Raw genomic sequence first — 19,899 nt, 5'->3', positions numbered from 1 at the left:
ACAGCTCCGCCCCTCTCTTTACCCGAGTGTCCAAGACATACGGCCGTAGGTCAGATGAAATGACAACAAAATCGACCTACGGCCTAGGGTGTTTTGGTGCCACGTGCCACGAACATGGTGTTCGTTATGGACAAACTGTGACTAGCACTAGCACAACGCTCGGGTTCAGATCAGTGGGGCCGTTCCTACCAATCACGCCCCTCCAGGTGTCACTGTCGTTGCCCATGTGGGCGTTGAAGTCCCCCAGTAGAACGATGGAGTCCCCAGTCGGAGCACATTCCAGCACCCCTCCCAGAGACTCCAAGACGGTCGGGTACTCTACACTGCCGTTCGGCCCGTAGGCACAAACAACAGTGAGAGACCTATCCCCGACCCGTAGGCGCAGGGAAACGACCCTCTCGTTCAGCGGGGTAAACTCCAACACATGGCGGCAGAGCTGGGGAGCTATAAGCAAACCCACACCAGCCCGCCGCCTCTCACCATGGGCAACTCCAGAGTGGTGAAGAGTCCATCCTCTCTCAAGGAGTGTGGTTCCAAAGCCCAAGCCGTGCGTAGAGGTGATCCTGAGTCTCTAGTCGGAACCTCTCAACCTCACGCCAGCGAGGTGACGTTCCACGTCCCTAGAACTAGTTTCTGTGTCCCAGTTCTCATGCCAATAAGGTAACACGTGGTCCACACCAACGTGACGTCTCTACCACACTTGCAGCTGCCCCGGATAGAACCCTTATGGCAGATGGAGATGCTATAGGGCCTTCAGATGCTGAACAGCTTTTTGCAGCTGAGGTTGCAGTGATTGATAGACACGTATGGCGCCCAATTAGTCCAACTTCCTCCACACCTGGCCCCTGTGCACACCTGGCCGTGCACAGGGAACCAGCCATTATAATGGCTCTTTCAACTTAGGCCCAAACATGCGCACACCTTCGACTGCTGCAGCACCCACCCATCACCTCTCAACCCCTCGGGGTAGAGCTTCAGATGAAACTCATCATTCCTTTTGAGCGCAGAGCTGCCATTTACAGATGGAGTACAGTGGAGAGAGTGGATAAACTCCATGAATGTCTACGAGGAGCTGCTGTCAGATATCTGCTCCTTACCCGAACGCATACGTGAAGACTACTTTCTCCTGAAAGAACAGCTAGCTTTCCGATTTGGCCAGAAAGAGCCTCTCACCACAGCACGGAGGAGACTTGGAGAACTGCGCCATCTAAAGAAACTGTTTCGGAGTTCGCAGAGGAGGTCCACAGGCTGGTCATTTTAGTTTATACTGGAGTTGACACTGAGCTCAGTGAGCAAATTGCTGCTGATGCTTTTCTCAAAGGGCTGCGCAACCAGAAAGTGGCATACGAGGTTATGAACCGTTACCCTATATCGCTGGATGAGGCACAGTGGCTAGTATCATCTTATGAACACAATTTCAAAGCCACACTTGGACGAGACTTTGATCTGAAAGGGAGGACACGTCGAGTATCCTGGGCTGATCAAGACATGGACTCTGATGAAGAGCCCCAGGCCTTGCAGTCACGTAGAGTGCTGTCACAGCCGGGTTATGTTACACAGCAACAATTGCAAACACTCATTGATAAAGTTGATAAGCTCCATCTAGCCATAGCCCACCTGTCTCCTTCCTCTTCTGTGGCTCTTCCTTCTTCCGAAAGATCCGCCCAACAAATAAATTCCAGTATTACAGTTCAGTCAGAAAGAGGACGTCCAGCTCAGACCTCTTTCAGGTCAAGCGGATACAGACCGCAAAATGCCATCCCCACCAGAGCGTCTAGCGGGCCATGTTTCCATTGTGGAGAGGAGGGGCATTTAAAACGACACTGCTCCCGGTCCCAGAGTCCATCTAGAAGTCCCCCTGCAAATACTGTGGCCAGAATGGAGCCCCTAAATCAAAATCACTCCGAACCTGCAGAGCAGAGCCTGTCTATTGTACATGTGAGCAGAGCTGAGAGTCGAGGGCCCAGTTTAATGATTTTGCTGACTGTTGATGGCGTACCGGTTAATGCAGTTATAGACACGGGTGCTGAGGCTACAATAATGTCTGAAGAGACGTACAGCAAATTTCCCACTAAATCACCTTCAGGACTGAAAATGTTGTGTCTCCGAAATGCAGAAACTGGCAGGGAGATGACAGCAACAGGCGGAGGGAAAGTGGAATTCAGAATTGGCACAAAGGTGTTGAAGTGGCCAGTTTGCATTGCACCAATTTGTGATGCCCTGCTCTTGGGCTTAGATTTCTTAAAAGCTGCTGATTTCACCATACATGCCTCTGGTAAAGTGTTTATGGGCTCTGAACTCATGCCAGCCTATATATCCGAAGGCAAGGGCCCAGACTATGCCGTTTCGAGAGTAATGTTAGAAAGTGATGTCACTGTGCCGCCAAAGTGTGAATGTTTAGTTTGGGGTGTGGTAGACGACCCAAAACCAGAACTTCCAGCTGTTCTAGAGCCTGTTAGCCTGGCTGATGGAGTGTCTTCAGGCAGCATCATGATTAACATGGAACAGAGGATCCCAGTCAGGCTATGCAATGTCACAGCTTCCACAAGATCCTGACAATGAGCCTCCTAATGAGCATGACATAAGAAGGGTGTCGTCACCAAACGCTCTTGACCTTCCAGAGCACCTCAGACAGTTATTTACTTCTGCAAGCGAAACGCTCACTGAACAGCAACAAGAGATGTTAGTAACTCTGCTGAATGAATATCAAGCAGTTTTTGCAGCAACTGATGATGATCATGGGAAGTTTTCTGCTTTGCAGCACAGCATAGACACAGGAATGTCTGAGCCTGTCCGACAGCCAGTACGACGTACCCCTTTAGGATTCTGGAATGAGGAGGAAACACTCAAGAAAATGCTTGATTCAGGAATTGTTGTCCCCTCAAGCTCAGAATGGGTTTCCCCTATTGTCCTTGTAAGGAAAAAGGATGGGGGGGGGTTCGCTGGTGCGTAGATTATCGCCTGCTTAATGATCTTACCATCAAGGACACATATCCCCTACCAAAAATAGAGGAATGCCTGGACGTGCTGGGTAGTGCAAAGTCATTCTCAACACTTGATCTTCAGTCAGGATATTGGCAGATTGAAATTAATAAAAAAGACAGATCCAAGACTGCTTTTGTGACAAGGTATGGACTATATGAGTACACCAGAATGCCATTTGGTCTATGTGCTGGGTGCGTTACATAGACCAAATGGCATTCTGGTGTACTCATATAGTCCATACCTTGTCACAAAAGCAGTCTTGGATCTGTCTTTTTTATTCTATATGAGTACACCAGAATGCCATTTGGTCTATGTAACGCACCCAGCACATTCCAGAGGGCCATGGAGCTGGTTCTACGAGGGTTGCAGTGGGACACTTTACTGATATACCTGGATGACATAATCATCTTTGGTGAAGATGTGGAACAGTGTATGGAGCGCCTCACAGAGGTTTTTCAGAGGTTGCAGGAATATGGACTAAAGCTGAAGCCCTCAAAATGTCAGCTGCTAAGAGACAAAGTCTTGTTTCTTGGTCACGATGTGAGCGGCGAAGTAATTAAGACCTATCCAGCTCTCATTAGTGACGTTAGGAACTGGAAGACCCCAACCAGTGTCCAGGAACTCCAGTCTTTCCTGGGTCTGTGCAACTATTACAGGAGGTTTGTTGCCAAGTTTGCTGAAATCAGTACACCCTTGACAATGCTACTCAAGAAAGGGAGTCCCTTCTTCTGGGAAGAGGAGCAGAAAAAGGCCTTTGAACATCTTAAAAAGAGCCTCACAACTGCACCCATCTTGGTGTTCCCAATTACCTCTGGACAGTTTGTCCTGGACACTGATGCATCCAACCAGACCATTGTAGCAGTGCTCTCACAGTTACAGTGGGGGGAAGAGAAAGTTCTCATTTGCCAGCTGTCTCCTCACACCAGCCCATCAAAGGTACTGTGTCACACGTAAGGAACTTCTAGAAGTTGTCAGGTTCACAAGACAGTTCTGCCACTATTTGCTGGGGTCTATCTTCTTACTTAGGACGGATCACAGCAGTCTAACGTGGCTATACAGGTTTAAGAGACCTGAAGACCAACTGGCTAGGTGGCTTGAAGAACTCAGCCAGTACAATTTTGTCATCGAGCATAGGCCAGGTGTACACCACGCCAACGCTGACGCTCTGTCTCGAAGGACTCTGAATGAAGAACCTTGTGACTGTTATCAAGCAGGAAGAGAGCTAGACAGCTTGTCATGCAAGAGCTGTCAATGGGCCAGATTCGAGGAAGATCTTGATGATGTCATCCCCTTGGTGGTAAGACGCACACACTCCCTTGACCATCAGAATGAGGGTAGTTGCACTAACACTCCCAGTGATGTTAACCATCCATAGTCGACATCCGCGATACCGCGGACAGTGCTCATTTGCAAAAATATTTCGAAAAATAGATTCGCCATAATCGTCCGATTCCAATGGTATATTATTTGTAGCCACTTTCCTGAAGCATTCCGTGTATAATTGGGGTTTTCCGTGTATAATATGGGTTGTATAGTTGTATAGTTTGGGTTGCTATGAGAACTTTTCACCAGGCAACGACATTGCCTATTCATCTTAGAAAGGCTCATTTGTACATCAGAATAAATATTACAAGCGTGTACATCACTATATATGATGTTTTGAACCATAATACATCGTTTGTATTATATATAAGATATAAAAATTAATATTTAGTCAAAATAGTATGGGGATGTTCTTGAGTTTTTGGGAAGAAGTTGGTCATTTTTCTAAGTTTATAAAATATCTAAGTCCAAACGTAACTAGCGATCTAGTGCTGCCATCTGCTGGCCGTTTTGTGTCATTACACCTAAAAACCGTTAGATAGGTTTTGGATCTTTCATTTTATAGTGTTTCATTTCTAGGTTGAAGAACCAAATTTTTTGGGGGTGCCTATATTTTTTACCTTCTATTATATAATTATTTCATTATTTTCAACCCAATTACAGTGTAATTTGATAGTAAAGGCATGAAAGTATGAGGAAATACCATTGACACAAAATCTCCTAATGCTTTAAAAAAAAAATCTTGATGCTGAATGGCAGAAATGTTTTCCGAAATTTTTTTTTTGCCTTTCAAACAGATGAGTTTTATAAATAGTGACCCAGAAGTCTGTTTTTATGTGTTTTTATTGTAGCCAGAGGGGTTGCTATTACAAGGATACATCATAATAGGTTGTATCTGTTACAGAAATGAATCTAGGACCCAAAATGTCCCAGTAGTGAAATCCGGCCGAAATGACAACCCAGGTCCTTCCTCAAACTGGCTGCAACCACTGAGTCCCGAAAGTCTCAGGGAAGAGCAGTTAGCTGACCCAGACCTTTCAGTTCTCCATAAATGGATGTCTGATGGTTCTTTGCCTGCTAAGGATGAGGTCATGATGCAGAGCCCAGCGGTTCGCAAGTACTGGCTGTGTTGGTCTCAAGTAGAGATGCGAGATGGGGTCCTCTATTACCGGTGGGATGATGTCGATGGAGGTATGTCGATGGAGGTCATCTCTGCGCTTACTTGTTCTTACTTCCCTGAAGAATGAAATTCTCCAATCCTGTCACAATCCAGCACAAGTGGGTCATGCAGGGGAGGAAAAGACGCTTATGCGCTTTCGCAAGTGTTACCAATGGTACAATATGGGGAACGATGTACACCTCTTCATCAAGAAGTGCCCACAGTGTAGCTCCTGCAAAACAACTAGTCCAATGGGGAGGGCCAAGCTTCAGAACTACCAGGCTGGAGCGCCAATGGACAGACTACACCTTGATGTTCTAGGACCATTCCCAGAATCCAAGACAGGCAACAGGTACATCCTCGTTATAATTGACCAGTTTACTCGCTGGGTAGAGGCATTCCCTGTCCCAGAACAAGGAGCTGAGACAACAGCAAAGAGGTTGATGTTTGACTTCATCTCACGCTTTGGGGCTCCCCTGGAGATTCACACTGACCAAGGACGGAACTTCGAGAGTTTGCTCTTCACGGAGGTTTGCTGTCCGTTACAAGTAACCAAGACCCGGACCACACCATATCATCCGGCTTCGAACGGGCAAGTGGAAAGATTCAATAGAACGCTCTTGCAGATGATACAGTGTAATGTGGACCAAAGTCAGCAGAATTGGGATGAGCATCTTCCCTTACTCACTGCAGCGTACAGGAGCACTGTACATTCAGCGACAGGTTTCACACCAAATCAGCTGATGCTGGGGCGAGAAGTTTTCCAGCCACATGACATCTGGCTAAGGATGGACGAAGTTACCAGAGAAGCTAAAGGTACACATGAGTTTGTCCAGGAACTGCAAACTAACATCCAGCAGGCTCATCAGGTAGCGTGCCAGAACTTACGCCACGCTCAGACTCGCCAGAAAAAGGTCTATGACTTACGAGCCAGAGAGAAGTCCTACCAAGTAGGTGATCTTGTGTCAGTGAGGGTCATTAGCAGGAGAAAGGGCTACAGTCCAAAACTCCAACCCCCATGGCAAGGGCCATTTGTCATCACAGCACGTCTTGGACCAGTGCTATACCGAGTTAGAGACAGACGAAACGAGAAAGTACTGCACCATGATCGCTTACAACCCTATCTAAGTGACCACATACCTGCCTGGATGTAGCGTCTGCGACACAAATACACCTGCACCGAGGAAGGCTCCCTGATTCCAATAACGGCTCAGGTACCTGTTGCCACAGGGGCAGAAGTACCTAAACCGTCATCCTCTGACAACTCTGTGTCGGAAGTGCCTCTGAACCGTCTTGTAACAGACTCTAACTGTGACCCTATTCCCTGTGGACAAGAGGGGGCGAAGACAAAATGGGGGCGACTTGTTCGAGCCCAAGTCGTTATAGGGATTAAAGAAGCAGATGGAAAACAACAAAAAGTTAACTGTTTACCCTCAGTGGTGCAGAAGGGACTATGCAGAGCTAAAAAAAAAAAAAAAAAAGGGAGGGGTGGTTTTATAGTGTTAGTTAAGTAAATACATTGTTTGTTACAATTATTTTACATGTATACATAATGTGTTCGCATTAGTCAATCAGATGTGACTACGTCATTACGTGGGGATTCGTTTTTGGCTTGTTTACGTTTAGCGTCAGATGCTCGCAGGTTCCGGTGCAGAAGGTTGTATGCAAACCCATCGGCACTGGGCAACAGCATAAAATCCCTGTTGTTGTAAAAGTGTGTTTTAAGAAGCGAAGTAAAGTTCCTGAAACGGATATTCTTTGTTGTGTGCTTCTCCTCACGCCTCCACGAACACTGATCGTACAAACACGAGTAAGCACAACAATATGGTTACAGCCCTATGGCAAACTGTTCTGATTTCCTAGAAAGGCTATTGATTTTTATTAAAAAGCGTTGCAACCGCATGGGGGGTACAGTTAGTCCAGCAGTTGAAAACACCTGCTTGGATGGCATTGAGGTCGTGGGATGTGCATGTATTGCGGTGGTAATCTTCCTTCATTTAGTCTATATTCCACTAGTTAGTTGGATTTCCATCCAGCAGTGGTAGAATAACCCGCAGAAAGTTATTTTATCTCAGTAGCACCTTTCTATGCTCCCGGTGACTGTGCCTCGCAGTGGAATGCTATTTCCCAACCTAATTGTTTGTCAAGTTATACATCATTGGCCAGGGTTAGGTAAGTTACTTTTTAAATGTAATCCGTGACAGTTATAAGTTACCTGTCCAAATATGTAATCAGTAACGTAACTTTTTGATTACTCAAACTCAGTAACAATCTGATTACAATTATTATAAAATTATCTGATTTAGATAACTTTCATATTAAGAGGCATTCAAAGACAAATATGAATAGCCTATAACCAATTGAACACCTTTCTGGAATGTTAGAGTTTACATAGCTTGCCAAAAACTGAATTAGCATTTTACCTTATGGGTTATGTACAGTGCCTTTTGAAAGGGTTTCTAAATCATTGCTTTCTACTTCAATATGCTACATCTCTACAATAAGCTGCACACTACAGGTTTGTCAAATTTTCTGTCATTCCATTAATCCAATAACCCTTGATCTTCCAGAATCTTTACCTTTTTATCTGAACATAACCCAAAATGTAAGGATGTTAGCCTATTCTGTTATTTGTGTTTTGTTAACGTTTTTTATTGCTTCAAAACATTGTTGAAAAATAAATGACAATGGGGGTATTTCAAAAAGCAGGTTTAATGAAAACTCAGAGTTAGTTCACTCAGGGATTAAGGTTGAGGGATTAAAGCTGCAGATCGCAGAGCTGCCACAAACAAATTCCGCAGGAGCCTAAAACGGCTAATTTGCCATTCATCATTCTCCATGAAAGAATCAGCACAGTCACGGAATACTCTTACCAGCCTCAGTCCAAACCCAACTTCCTCTATAAATGCCAGCACTGCCATTGTTAAGGTAACCTCTCCACCCACACCCAGTGCTTATATTTATACTCTCACTGGCCAATTTATGATATATTAGCTAATTCAGATGGCAGCCACCAAAATTATAATGACTATATGATCTCCAAGTATGTGGATATTATGGGCATGACTGACTTAGGAAAAGCAAGGCAAAGCAAGTTCATTGGTCTAGTGCATCAGGCATTACATAGACTAGACAAATGCGATTCAAACCTTACAAACGCATGAACAGGAATAAGAGATAAAAACTGCAGCATAAAGTGAATCGAATGAATGATACATTAATAAGATAGTGATACATTATTGGAAATGGCAAGTAGGGGTCTTACCAAGTTTGCCTTAGTACGTTAGACTATATTTGTGACTATAAGATGAAATGTATTTTGGTAATATATATCTATTAAATGTGTTTCACCTAAATGTGATATAATCAATACATCGGTAATTACATTTCATCCTTTTACTTTCACAGGATCTGAAAAATGCATTTTAATATGGGCTTCAAAATACATTTTGTAATAAATAATATAATTACAATTGTAATGAGAGCTTTTTTGACGGTGAAATACATTTGGACAAAACAATACATTTCGGAAATAAAAGCATTTTTAAATACATTTCAGAATAAAAGGTGAAATACATTTTGATACCTGAAATGTATTTTGAATTAAGCTAAATTTATTCAACATATATTCATCATACTTTCTAATCATACATTGTAATCTGCGTTGTAACTTGACACTGCAACTCTGAGTGAGTCTTGCAGATGCGCATCAGTGAGGTGTGTTCTGTGTTTGTTCTTGATGAAGTTCAAGTCAGAAAAGGCTAATTCACAAAGATAGGTTGAACCAAACAGGCTGGCAACCTTCATAGCTGCTGTGCATACACCACTGTACCATTTTGTATCAACAAGGCACCAAAAGTTTGAGTTTGAGGACATTTTGCAATGTTACAATTTCAATCTCCACCTGTCCAGCATCCAAGCTTAACGTTGCATTTAGTTGCTCAGTAATGCATGTTGTCTCCACGTCCATGAAAAGATTAGAAATGAATGACACACATGGCTGAAGCTGATCAAGGTCACAAAACCTGTTCTCAAACTCTTGCCCATGTCTGGGCAAGCATTGTCTTTCAGCACCATCAGCACTGAGGGAAAGTGCAGCACCTTTTTTCTCTGTAAATGCACAGAAAAAATGTTCATCTGGGCTTTAAATGCATTTGTCAGCAACATTCTTATCTTTGCCTTGCAGCTCACAGTTCACATGGTTCAGTTTCCCAGTAATGTCTGTTAAAAATGCAAGGTCAAGTGTCCACTCAGTGTCCTACAGCAGTGAAGTGTCTTTGCCTTTGGATTGCATGAACTCTGTGATTTCACCCAAAAGTGACAAAAAACGAGCACAATTCTTCCCCTGCTGAGCCATTGGATTTCTGTGTGTAGTAGCAGGTCACCATATTCAGCTGACAGCTCTTCCAATAGCACCTTGAATGTTCTGTGCTGTTTAGCTCTGGAGCAGATGCTGTTTATGATCTTCACGACGGGAGTCATCAAGTGCCCAAAGCCGATAACCTTTACACATAATGCCTGCTGGTGAATGATGCAGTGGTAATGCATGAAGTTTGGGAACTCTGTGTCACCTTTAAAGTGAGCGATAAGTCCTGTATGTCGGCTGATCATAGCAGAAGCCCCGTCTGTAGTCACTGATACCAGCTTTTCCAACGGTACCTTTTTTCCTCTGCGAAAAACTCCTTCACCGCGTTATATATGTCAACTCCCCTTGTAGTTGTCTTTAGAGGCAGTAGTGTCAGAAGTTCTTTTGTGGAGAAATCATCAAACACCATCCAGATATAGACCATCAGCTGCGTTGTACTGCTGCTGTCCACGGAATCGTCACACTGGATGCTGAACCACCTGCATTTCGCCAGATCTTGATCCAGCTGATCGGCCAAGTTCCCTGACGTAGCCGACACTCTTCTAACCATTGTAGTTGCCCCCAGTTGAACATCCGAGAGAGTGGAGATTACATCGGTGCCATATTTCTCATCTTTAAGCACCGTTTTTGCAATTATCAACATTGCTTCTTTGAAAACCTCCCCATCTGAAAATGCCTCCTTTTTCTTTATCAAGAAATGTGCAGCTCTAAATGAGGCTTTGGTTGCTTTTTGGGAGTTTTTCACCGGTCTTGTGAAAAGAACTGCTGTTTGCACAAAGTTGCCTTTACCACCCTTAGGCTTTTTTCTGCTCGTAGTGCGCTGCCCGGTGGGTAGATAGCATGGTAACTTGTGTGACACCTTCTGAAATGTCCACATTGTGCCGCTTTGCTGTCGCCACAGTCACCCTGCAAATGAGACACATAGGAATCTTTCACAAGTGGTAAAAAATAACTCTTCCTCCCATTCATTTTGAAAATTATATGTTTTCTAGATTTTTTCTGCCATGTTTTCGGGGGTAAATCATCTCCTAATCTTTGCTGTGCCCGCCAGCTGGTCTCTACAGAAATGTTTAACTGTTGCCGTGGAGACCAGCTAGAAAACTGCTCTAATCTAATATTATTTGTATTTTTTATTATAGTCATTTTCAAATTTACACCAAATGCAAGTGTGATTTGAAAAAGTATAGTAACAAAAATTTTTGATGGAGCTCACTGGTAAGTGGCACTATGGTGAGCTATTTTTAGAACAGCGGGTGACTCATATGCCTGCGGGCACCACATTAGTGACCCCTGCATTACAGTAATATAGTTCTTGTTTTGCTGCCTTTGTACAGGCTAGATTTCTTTTGAGTTACATCACAACTCCTTTGTTTCAAGTTTCATTTCGGTTTAAATAAACGCCTTTCTATCCTGAAACTGGCTCTGCTTACATTCCTGAAACGTGACAACTTGACGCCAACTGTCAAGCATGGTGGCGGCAATGTGATGGTCTAGGTGTGCTTTGGTGGTGGTAAAGTGGGAGATTTGTACAGGATAAAAGAAATCTTGAAGAAGAAAGGCTATCACTCCATTTTGCAACAATGACCCAAATCACACCTATTTAGGGAAGAAGCTGGTATTCTGTCTATAATGGAGTGGCCAGCACAGTCACCAAATATCAACCCAATTGAGCTGTTGTGGAAGCAGCTTGACTGTATGGTACATAAGAATTGCCCATTATGCAAATCCAACTTGTGGGAGCTGCTTCAGGAAGCATGGGGTTAAATCTCTTCAGTTTACCTGAACAAACTGACAACTAGAACGCCAAAGGTCTGCAAGACTGTAATTGCTGCAAATGGAGGATTATTTGAAGGACACAATTATTATTTAAATTAAAAGTCATTATTTCTAACCTTGTCTATTACTATATTTGCTATTTATTTTGCTATATTTCCTAATCAAACTAATATAATGATTTCATGGAAAACAAGGTTATTTCTAATTGACCCCAACATTTTGAACGGTAGTGTATATAGATAGATATGGGATACACAAATCTTGAAATACACTTAGTTTTCTTTGTTAGAAAGAATACTGTATTCCCCTTCAGGTAGTGATGTTATAGTAAAACATGTCTCTCAAAATACCCCAGTCTCCCCTAATTAAGTTCAAGTGATTTATCCATAGCTCTATGTGGAACGGAAGACATGTTAGCAGTAGTCAAATGCTAGCTCCCACACATAATGGGTTCACATCAATTTAGTGACACAACATTACAGAGTATCTGAGAGCATGATTAATCTCCCAAAGAAACAAACCCAGTCCTATGCAGGCGTTTTTTTCCATACCTGGAGAAAAGCTCATTTCACTGGAAAATTGTCTCGACTTTTCAGCTCCCTTCCCCTCTTAGCTCTCCCATTGTCTCACAAAATTCAACTGTGTTTTTGTAATGCCTTGAGCAGTAATCCAATTTGTGAAGTAAATGGAGCCATTTCTTATTTGGGCTCCAGTCACCAGTGGTGATGGATATGGTCCATGGAGGCAAAGGCTTTTTTGAATTTGTGACTAGGGACCATAGTTGATACCAAAGTTGGCAGTTTTATTATTGATAACCTAAATGTGGTAATGCTATATAGTAACTGACACTATACTATGTGTGACAAAAGAACACTTATGATCACAAAGCTGATGCACCAATGCACCATTATGTAACTCCACAACATTATTTAATAGACAAAAACTTTTCAGGAGCTTATTTGTGGCATCAACTCTGATTAACAACATTTTAAAAACGTGTGTAAAATATTTTTACTAATATTGTCCAATATAAGTCCACTTTTGTCATTTCCATATTTCCTACAATCACAATTCCAACATAGTTGGGACGCAGTGTAAAATGTAAAGAAAAACAGAATGCAATGATGTGCAAATCATTTAAACCATATATTCAATAGAAACTAGTACAAAAACAACATATCAGATGTTGAAACTGAGAAATCTTATTGTTTCTTGAAAGATATTTGCTCACTTTGAATTTGATGTTAGCAACACATTTCCAAAAAGCGGGTACAGGGACAACAAAAGACTGGAAACGTTGTGTAATGCAAAAAAAAAAACACCTGGTGGAGTATGTCACAACTAAGTAGGATAATTGGCACCAGGTCATTTACATGATTGGGTATAAAAATTGCATCCCACAGAGTCAGTAAGAAGTAAAGATGAATAAGGGTCATCACTCTGAAAGACTGTGCAGGCACATAGTGCAACACGTTTCTCAACGTGAAATTGCAGAGTTTGGGGATCTCATCATCTATGGTACATATGACTAAAAGATTCAGAGAATGCAGATAAATCTCTGTACACAAGGGACAAGGCCATAAAACCAATAATTGGATGGCCATGATCATCAGGCACTGCATTAAAAACAGTCATGATTCTGTAGTGGACATCACTGCATGGGCTCAGGAACACTTCTGAAAACAAATGTCTGTGAACACAATAATGATCTGAAATTACCTTAATGCCATACCTTCTACAGCAAGTAACTAATTAATATAAGTGCTTACTGTATGGGAACTGCAACTACTAACTCTAATGATTATGTTCCCCAACACTGGTTGTAAAGTATATCTGACCAAATATAGATTTTGCAAGTTTTCCCACTTAGAAAGCATGTAGAAGTCAGTAATTTTTATCATAGGTACTCTTCAACTGTGAGTGACGGAATCTAAAAAAAACAACAGAAAATCACATTGTATGATTTTTAAGTACTTATTTGGATTTTATTGCATGACGTAAGTATTTGATACATCAGAAAATCCTTGTGTGCCCCTCAGGCATTTTTGTACATTTTTCTCAATTTTGTTTATTTATTTGGGTATCATTTTGTCTGTGTTGCAGCTAGGGGCATGATTTTTTGGCAGAACTCTTATTTTTTGTTAAATTTTTTGAAATCCAGTGTCTTTAAAATCCTGAAAATTATTGAATATTTGGTTGTTTTGAGCAGGATTCCAGTTTATGATTTATGAAAAAAAAAGCTGAAAAAAATATTAATGTATAAATATTTTATGTCAGTTTATTGTATGTGTACATTTTTGTCCACGAAGGTGTCCAAAGGGTAGTACATTTGAGGGGCGCACAAGGGTTAATATTTGGTACAGAAAGCTTTGGTTGCAATTACAGAGATCATACGTTTCCTGTAGTTCTTGACCAGGTTTGCACACACTGCAGCACTCCTCCATACAGACCTTCTCCAGATCCTTAAGGTTTCGGGGGTGTCGCTGGGCAACACAGACTTTCAGCTCCCTACAAAGATTTTCTATTGGTTTCAGGTCTGGAGACTGGCTAGGCCACTCCAGGACCTCTTACGGAGCCACTCCTTAGTTGCCCTGGCTGTGTGTCATGGGTTGTTGTCATGCTGGAAGACCCAGCCACGACCCATCTTCAATGCTCTAACTGAGGGAAGGAGTTTGTTGGCCAAGATCTCACGGAAAAAAAGCATCCCAAAGCAATTTTTTTGTCTCATCGGACCACATGACTTCTTCCATTCCTCCTCTGGATCATCCAGATGGTCATTGGCAAACATGAGACGGGCCTGGACATGAGCTGGCTTGAGCAGGGGGACCTTGCGTGCGCTGCAGGATTTTAATCCATGACAGCGTAGTGTGTTACTAATGGTTTTCTTTGAGACTGTGGTCCTAGCTCTCTTCAGGTCATTGAAGCATCTCAAGGTTCTGGAGTGGCCTAGGCCACTCTTGGGGTTGTACTCATCCTTTTTCTTTATCCAAACATGGCGAGTGGAGTTTAGACCAAAAAGCTCTATTTCTGTAATGCAATAAAATGCAAATTAATTATTTTCTGTTTTTGTTTTAGATTCCGTCTCTCACAGTTGAAGTGTACCAATGATAAAAATTACAGACCTCTACATGCTTTGCAAGTAGGAAAACTTGCAAAATCGGCATTGTATCAAATACTTGTTCTCCCCACTGTATGTTGGCTATTTCTGGTTGCTAATTTAATACATTTTTGTGTTTGCAGTATTATGTTCATTTTAGATAGAAATTAGCACAGGTGTTTATTGCAGTCAGAACCAGGGCGAAAGTAACACTTTTACAGATTTGTATAAGAATTACGAATGTCAATGTATGATCGCCATTAAATAATTAAACATTGATACTATGAAATTAACTTCTCACATTGAGGACATTAAGTTGTAAAGACTGTCTGAGCAAAATAAAAGTGAACAACATAAATATTGTGGTCAAAGATTCATTCTAAAGATACATTCTAATCACACTGATGTGATCATATGCTTCAGGGACCACTTTAGTGTGATCACACCATTGATTGCACATGTCAAAGGGTTTAAAAATCGGTTATATGCAGGACCAAAAAGGCACTAGCTATTTTAAGTCAAACAACCATCAGTGTGAACTATGTGGAGCTACTTTTTGTGTGTGGGACACAAGCACCTGCATTCTGTGTGAACAGGGTCTCTAGCAGCTGCTGGTGTTTTATTCATGTGAGAGCCAACCTATCTTCACACATGAGCTATCATAATTGTCAGTGTTCATTTATAGCCCTCCTGTGTGAGACTGGCTGGGCCCAGATAACAGGGGAGTTGCCTAGAGGGCAGACATCACATCACAAGAAGTAATGCAGCCTACCATTACGCCCAGCAGGAGACTGGGACTGAAAGGTAAACTTCTATAAACACGGTGCCAGAAAGCCCATTTTACACAATAACAACACACTTTCAGGGTTAGTATTGACTCAGGAAACCCTGTAGAGCCTCTAAGGGACACCTGTAGTGAATGGATCATATTTGCAAGTAAAACTTTTACACTAGGCCACTGGGAATGGAAACTAAATTAGAATGTTTGAACTTGTATATGTATATGCCATGTAGATTGTGAATATTGGCTAATGTGTCTTGCCTGTCAAAAGTTCAACTCTTGGGGAAAAATATTTGCGGTTGTCTATAGATTCAGTGAGTTTATTTTCTATTAACAATTTCCATTTGTGTTTTTCTTATAAAGGCATCCCATGTTTTTTTGTGTAACAAAAAAATCTGTTGCATATAATGGGGCATATCAAACAGGGTTCCACAAGATGTGAGAGTATCAAGATATCACAAAATCATCCCCTTTCACTTTCAAACTAGTTGTGCTTTTTCCATATTACTAAAGTCCTATTTAGCTGTTATTACAAATATTGTAATTTTTGTATTCCTACATAGGTGCTAAACTTCTAAATCAAAGTGATCCAATGGTATGAACATATTAAAACAATTCCATTTGAAAGTTTAGTAGAAAATGCAAATTAAAAGTATACACCTCAACTTCAAGGTAGCAACTATCACAAGCATTCTCTGTACAGTGACAGTTCACCTGAATGGGTAAGCGTGTCCCAACTTTAAACTGGTACTGTACATTAATTTAATTTTGATTTACCTTTATTTAAACAGGCAAACAATTAAGCTGTCTACCTATTCACAATAAATGTGATATTCACACATAATAAAATAACAAAAAAAGCTTTTACACAATTATAATAGACATCTTTTCTCAAGTGAAGCCACCAACAGAGCTTAAAATTAATTAATGGGTACAAGTCATCCAAGCCTGAGCTCATTTTACAGCTTATTAAACTTCTGCATGGCAAGAAAAGTAAAAGCAGCTTTACCTAATTCAAACTAATAAAACCTGAAGCTATGTGTAGACTCAAGCATGTGCTTTTTGTACCATATCTCAAAAAAGTGAGTACACAACTCACATTTTTGCAAATATTTGATTATATATTTTCTTTTGACAACATTGAAGAAATGATACTTTGCTACAATGTAAAGTACTGAGTGTACAACTTGCATAACAGTGTAAATTTGCTGTCCCCTCAAAATAACTCAACACACAGCCATTAATGTTTAAACCACTGCCAACAAAAGTGAGTACACCCCTGAGTGAAAATCATCCATCTTCCTCTTGATCAAATTCCAGAGGTTTTCATGGGGTTCAGGTCTGGAGATTGGGCTGGCCATGACAGGGTCTTGATCTGGTTGTCCTCCATCCTTTGATTGACATGGCTGTGTGGCATAGAGCATTGTCCTGCTGGAAAAAACAATCCTCAGAGTTGGGAAACATTGTCAGAGCAGAAGGAAGCAGGTGTTCTTCCATGATAACCTTGTACTTGGCTTGATTGATGCATCCTTAAAGAGGAATCTGCCTGATTCCCGCCTTGCTGAAGCATTCCCAGATCATCACGATCCTCCACCAAATTTCACAGTGGGTGCAAGACACTGTGGCTTGTAGGCCTCTCCAGGTCTCTGTCTAACCAACAGACAACAAGGTGTTGGGCAAAGCTGAAAATTTGACCCATCAGAGAAGATGACCTTACGCCATTCCTCTATGGTCCAATCCTTACAGTGTTCTGCAAACTTCAGCCTGGCTCTTCTTTGCTTTTCATGGATTAAGTGCTTTTTTCTAGCTTTGGACGACTTCAGCCCTGCCCCTAGGAGCCTGTTTCGAACAGTCCTCGCCGTGGACTTCTCCCCAGCAGAATTTAACCTCTCTTTTCCTCATTCAAAGCTTTTCTTTTCAACTCTTTTGTCATGTTGAATAGTTTATTTTTTAATTCAAATTACCTTTGAGGTACAACTTGCACGGTTTTTGCCATCCAGCTAGTCCAATTGCAAGAGGATAGAGATGACCACAGCAGTGGTTTTTATACTTTTCCCTTTTGAATGACATTTGGTTCAGGTAATCACCTGATCAGTACCTCATTAAGTAAAATGTGGTGTGCCTGTGTTGGAATTTAACAGACACTGGAATGGAATGGCTGCCATACATGAGATGTTGATTTAAGAAAAAGTAGGTGTGGTCTTTTTTCCAGGGCTGTACAGGTGCTGGTCATAAAATTAGAATATCATCAAAAAGTTGATTTATTTCAGTAATTCCATTCAAAAAGTGAAACTTGTATAATGTTTACATTCATTACACATAGACTGATATATTTGTGTTTATATAAGTGTTTATTTATTTTAATTGTGATGATTATAACTGACAACTAATGAAAATCCCAAATTCAGTATCTCAGAAAATTAGAATATTATTTAAGACCAATACTAAAATGTTGGCCAACTGAAAAGTATGAACATGAAAAGTATGAGCATGTACAGCACTCAAAACTTAGTTGGGGCTCCTTTTGCCTGAATTACTGCAGCAATGCAGCGTGGCATGGAGTCGATCAGTCTGTGGCACTGCTCAGGTGTTATGAGTGCCCAGGTTGCTCTGATAGTGGCCTTCAGCTCTTCTGCATTGTTGGGTCTGGCGTATCGCATCTTCCTCTTCACAATACCCCATAGATTTTCTATAGGGTTAAGGTCAGGCGAGTTTTTGATGGCCAATTAAGAACAGGGATACCATGGTCCTTAAACCAGGTACTGGTTGCTTTGGCACTGTGTGCAGGTGCCAAGTCCTGTTGGAAAATGAATTCTGCATCTCCATAAAGTTGGTCAGCAGCAGGAAGCATGAAGTGCTCTAAAACTTCCTGGTAGACAGCTGCGTTGATCTTGGACCTCAGAAAACACAGTGGACCAACACCAGCAGATGAGATGGCACCCCAAACCATCACTGACTTTGGAAACTTTACAATTGACTTCAAGCAACGTGGATTCTGTGCCTCTCCTCTCTTCCTCCAGACTCTGGGACCTTGATTTCCAAATGAAATGCAAAATTTACTTTCATCAGAGAACATAACTCAGCAGCAGTCCAGTCCTTTTTGTCTTTAGCCAGGCGAGACGCCTCTGACGCTGTGTCTTGTTCAAGAGTGGCTTGACACAAGGAATGCGACAGCTGAAACCCATGTCTTGCATACGTCTGTATGTGGTGGTTCTTGAAGCACTGACTCCAGCTGCAGTCCACTCTTTGTGAATCTCCCCCACATTCTTTTCCTTCCCTTCGCCTCCCTATTAATGTGCTTGGATACAGAGCTCTGTAAACAGCCAGCCTCTTTAGCTATGACCTTTTGTGTCTTGCCCTCCTTGTGCAAGGTGTCAATGGTCGTCTTTTGGACAGCTGTCAACTCAGCAGTCTTCCCCATGATTGTGTAGCCTACAGAACTAGACTGAGAGACCATTTAAAGGCCTTTGCAGGTGTTTTGGGTTAATTAGCTGATTCGAGTGTGGCACCAGGTGTCTTCAATATTGAACCTTTTCACAATATTCAAATTTTCTGAGATACTGAATTTGGGTTTTCATTAGTTGTCTGTTATAATCATAAACATTTTAAGAAATAAACACAGTCTGTGTACATTATACAAGAAATATATCAACTTTTTGATGATATTCAAATTCATGACCAGCACCTGTATACAGTGGGGAGAAGTATTTGATAACCTGCAAAATCGGCAGTGTTTCCTATTTACAAAGCATGTAGAGGTCTGTAATTATTAGAAAATGAAAGAAGTTCAAGATGACGGTCAATCTCCCTCGGTCTGGGGCTCCATGCAAGATCTCACCTCATGGGGCATCAATGATCATGAGGAAGGTGAGGGATCAGCCCAGAACTACACGGCAGGACCTGGTCAATGACCTGAAGAGAGCTGGGACCACAGTCTCAAAGAAAACCATTAGTAACACACTACGCCGTCATGGATTAAAATCCTGCAGTGCACAAAAGGTCCCCCTGCTCAAGCCAGCGCATGTCCAGGCCAGTCTGAAGTTTGCCAATGACCATCTGGATGATCCAGAGGAGGAATGGGAGAAGTCATGTGGTCCTATGAGACAAAAATAGAGCTTTTTGGTCTAAACTCCACTCGCCGTGTTTGAAGAAGGAAGAAGAAGGATGAGTACAACCCCAAGAACACCATCCTAACCGTGAAGCATGGAGGTGGAAACATTCTTTGGGGATGCTTTTCTGCAAAGGGGACAGGACGACTGCACCGTATTGAGGGGAGGATGGATGGGGCCATGAATCGCGAGAACTTGGCCAACAACCTCCTTCCCTCAGTAAGAGAATTGAAGATGCTGGGTCGTGGCTGGGTCATCCAGCATGACAACGACCCATAACACACAGCCAGCGCAACTAAGGAG

The sequence above is a fragment of the Esox lucius genome, chromosome 21 (genome assembly GCF_011004845.1).
Source record: "Esox lucius isolate fEsoLuc1 chromosome 21, fEsoLuc1.pri, whole genome shotgun sequence".
Classification (NCBI taxonomy): Eukaryota; Metazoa; Chordata; class Actinopteri; order Esociformes; family Esocidae; genus Esox; species Esox lucius.
Note: the sequence above shows the minus strand (reverse complement) of the source record.